Source organism: Pavona decussata, unplaced genomic scaffold (assembly GCF_977016875.1).
Source record: "Pavona decussata unplaced genomic scaffold, jaPavDecu1.1 SCAFFOLD_94, whole genome shotgun sequence".
In the NCBI taxonomy this organism is placed as follows: domain Eukaryota; kingdom Metazoa; phylum Cnidaria; class Anthozoa; order Scleractinia; family Agariciidae; genus Pavona; species Pavona decussata.
The window spans coordinates 1,814,807-1,819,404 of NW_028145511.1; positions in this window are offsets into that span (position 1 = coordinate 1,814,807).

Consider the following 4,598-nt stretch of genomic DNA (forward strand, 5'->3'; position numbering starts at 1 on the left):
CTATTTCCCAAGTGACTTTAACCTTCGTTGAAATTTTCATATCAACGAATTTTCATTTTTATCATTGTATTTTTATTATTATTATTGTTGTTATTATTATTATTATTATTATTATTACTTCCAAATATATTTTTAGTGATGATGCATGAATTGTAAACAGGTTTTTAATTTGTTCTTTTTTGTACTTTTAATTTGTAAATATCGATTTTGCTCGGAATATTTCAATAAAGTTTAATCATTATTATAATTATTATTATTATTATTATTATTACTATTATTATCCCGGATTCTGGATTCCGGATTCCAGATTTTAGGTAAACCCTTTTGTAGCGCTGCGAGTTGAATTTCGCAAAATTTGGGCGACCGTATTCTGTTCAATTTGAGTCAACAAATTCTCCAAAATCTGACCATTCTATTTTCGCAAAATTTGGCCTTATCGTATTTGATAGAAATCAAGCAAGTAATTTCGCAAAATACTTGTATTCTAATTGTAGGATGCACATTTCGCGGAACTGAGGCGAATAAATAGGAATGGCACCCACTACAACAAAAAGAAAAACACCTCCAGAAAAAGAAAATGACATTATGGCGGTGATAACCCCTCATATTTTTGGACGCTCTTTCGACGGCAACATTGGTGATTGAAAATGCCGACCATACCTACCAAAACCGTCACTTTGCTTCCCCGTCCATATAGCGTCAGAGTCAAGTAAAAACATTGAAAATGGAATCAGCATGCAAGAAAACCTACTTTGGGATAGGTTATGTGCCTCCCGTGGGACCAGAGTCATAGAGCGTACTCTGAGGGGGCTAGGGTAGTCCCGCCAAAAAAGTGCACTTTTGGTTAGGTCGCCAATTTCTAACAAAAATGTGTCCCAACCAAGTTATTTTGCTCTTTCGAACGACAACATTCGTGATAAAGATTAGCTATACCTATACCTACCAAAATTGTCACTTTGCTTCCCCGTCCATATAGGGGTGAGTATTTGACTTTGCCTTCGTCAGAGTCAAGTAAAAACATTGAAAATGAATCAGCATGCAAGAAAACCTACCATAAGGAAGGTTTTGTGCCTCCCGTGGGACCAGAGTCAAAGAACTGCCCCTGAGGAGGATATGGTAGGCCCGCCAAAACTAAGTGTGGTTTTGGCTAGGTCGCCAATTTCTATCAGAAATATGTCCCAACCAAGTTATTTTGGACGCTCTTTCAAACGGCAACATTCCTGATTGAAACTGGCGTGCCTCCCGTGGGACCAGAGTCATAGAACTGCCCCTGTATAAGTATAGATAAATTACCAACCTTATATAGTCGTAATCTTCCAAGACAAAGCCATTCTCGTGTTCAAAGTTAAGCATGGCATTTTCACCACAAATATGTTACATCTTTTTAATCAACAGAGAAACATTATAGCTTGAGGAATACTGATTTTGCTATATACTCTTGGCTGTACTCTATATATACCCCGCTTCAATACCGTAAGGTGTGGAAAGCACTCCATTAAGTATCTTGGACCGACACTATGGCGCCGCATACCTAAGGACACCAGAATTATGACCAATTTTAACCTTTTAAGAAGCAAAGATCACAGATGGATCTTTCAACTTTAGTTAGTAATGATTGTGGATCTGACTCTGTAGTTCATAGATATAAAATTTTAAAAGAAATGTTATCGGTAATTACTTACAGTATTGTACATACATATGGTTTGTAGACTTAATATTTGATTTGTATTTAAATATTTTATGTTGTTTGTCCAAAAAGGATACGTGCTTAAGTATTTTTGATACTTAGATAAAGTAGATTATTATTATTATTATTATTATTATTATTATTATTATTATTATTATTATTATTATTATTTTAATATGTATAATCCTGGTTAATCGTCCATTTCTAGTAACTCGACTAGTACCTTTATGAGATTGAAAGAGTTTGTTTTTGAGGAAGGGAGGTTTTGGGAGGTTTGCTTAATCGTAATCGGCTTCCCTGTGACTAGCTAGAGCCACAACATATTCCTGCCGGTCTCTAGAGGTGGCTGTATTGTTGTATTCTGTATTTGCGTTTCGAACTCCAAAAAGGGCTTAGAGGTAACACCACCTTTAAACAGCTAACCTGAGCACGATTCGGGCTGTTCCGAGTGAGCTAAGCTCTTGTTATTAGAAGATTTTGCCCCTCTGTTAAAGTTTATCGTCAATTTTTGGGTGGCGTATTTTCGGAGGGGCTTATATCCGGGACGTGTATCCTTATTTACATTCTTTTAACGGCGTTCATGAATTGAGAGCGACGACAATTTTGACTTGTTTAGAGACCAGGTTTGATAAAATTGCGGTGATACACAGGCTGTTTGGATTTCCAACTGGCCAAGGAAATGGACTATTTCAAGATAGGAGGGTAGACTGGGATTCAATCTCGTTCCCTGAGCCAGAGTTGCACTTATCCAGCGGAATGGGCAGCGCAGGCCCTGGAACGTTTCTGGAAACGAGGCCGCATGACCGCAATCTCGTTCCCAGAGGCTGCGTTCCTTTTGGTCAGCACCAAGGAAGCAAGACCTCTGGGCTAATCAATGTCAAAATCCAGCAAATCGAAATCTGATTGGATATTACATTTTACCGGAAACGTCTTTGAATCGTTGGTTTAAAACAAGAAAAGAAATAGACTGTCAAAGATATCGAAGCAAAAACCGCCATAGAATCGAAATGCAACTAAATTTTCACACGCTTTTTTTTTTTTGCAGTAAGTAAACACGAAAAAGATAACAAGTCAAATCACATGACTAAACGGAAAAGGCGCGAAAACCTCTGCGATATGTTGCAGCGTTTGACAAAGCTGAATGACAATTGACACTTGCGACGGTCGAGTTAACGATGGACCTGACAATTTTCGGAAAAACTCCTCTAATTATCGACTCTGAAATGTGGTTCACAGTCAATGCTGGCCGTTTAAAATCGTTCTCAACATTGTCTAAAGCAGATAAGAGTTTAACAGCCTTTCTCGTGCTGTTAAAGGAACTGAAAGAAGCAAACTTGTAATCCATTCGCACCGTGGAGTCTGCGTGTTGATCTGACTGGAGCATAATTTATTGAAGATTGCTTTGTTGAACAGGAACAGACATTCTATCAGCAGCCAAGCAGAAACATAATTGAACTTGAACAAGGAAAACCAACGGTCTTTGTTACCACCGCGTTAACAGCGGAGTATTCAAGAATGTGTGGCGCAAAAAGTGGCCGTTCAGAAAGCGGACGGACAGAAAGACAAAACTATTAACGCTTGGAATAGCGATCGTTGTCACTCTTTACACAACAGTTCATTTGTGAGCTTTGTAAGTTTGCAGCTTATAGGACTGATAAAGTACATCTTTTTGAGGGTGAGTTTCTTAAGCTTGCACTGAGTGTGTGTGAAATGAAAAAAATTGCCGCACTTTCTGATAAGCTTAGATTTTCAAATTGCTGGTTATTTCGGTTGAACGTTTACAGAGTTGTGTCTTGTTATTAAATGTAGTTCTGCCATTTTATTGTATTTATTCTGGGATCATGGTATCTGGGTAAGCAAAAGCTGATCTTGTGAAACCTATCGTTTGTAAATTTCACGGCGGAAAAAATTAAGCTTACGTTTGTAAACATTTGTTGGTATTTGTCGTCGACGGCAATCAGGTTAGGAACGATATCTTGCTGAAGTTTCTCGAATGTTGTTTGAAAATCTTTACCCTGTTTTAGTTAATTAGGTTAAAGCTTATATAACCTCCGACCAGCCTCTATTTTCGTTTCGCTATTAACTTTATCGTGGTGTCATGAAAAAAACTTGGCTATCTCATACTGCGTAGACTGCGTATATTCACCCCCATTTTAAAGTGTTAAAAACTACATTTTACAGGCGAAAACAAGCTTAATTTAACTCCAAATGAGTAAAGTACAACAAATGGTTTCTGATCGCCATAAACTATATATGTTTTTTTGCCCCTGCCTATGGAAAATGTTTGGTTTTCTAAAACGACCTGACAATGTGCAAAATGAATTTGTCGCGGTTGAGAGAAGCAAATCGCCGACAAACCCAGATTTTATACGCAGCCTTTGTTTTGGTTGTTTTGTTATTAAGGACGTCTTACATGAATGACAATCACTGACAAACGGGAGAGATGGAGGTTGTCACCTTTTTCACTCGTTTTCTTGGCCTTTGATGTTCTTTACCAGAAGTTGTCTTCCTCTCGGTCAGCAGTATCCCCCTTTAAACCGGAAGCAGGATCCTTGCTTCCGGTTTCTGATTAGCCCAGAGCTCGTGGACGTGTGGCCACCGCTGGCCTAAAACGCGCGCGGGCTCTGGGGACGAGATTGGCATGACCGTGACAAACATCATGCGCGCGCAATTTCTTACGCGCGGGAATTTGTGTTTGGAATAAATCTATGCGTAACTGTAAATTTTTAATTTTCACATTCTTTCGAAATTTAGCACAAGGAAAGTATTATCGTCGTTTTAAACTAAAGTTTGTTTCATGGCTATCATAGAGGAACATACTGAATTAATTAGAATCGATTGAGGCCTGCAATTTTTTTTTAGGTAATTGATTGTGACGTAAATAATTCAGATTATCGAATTAGTTTTTGCG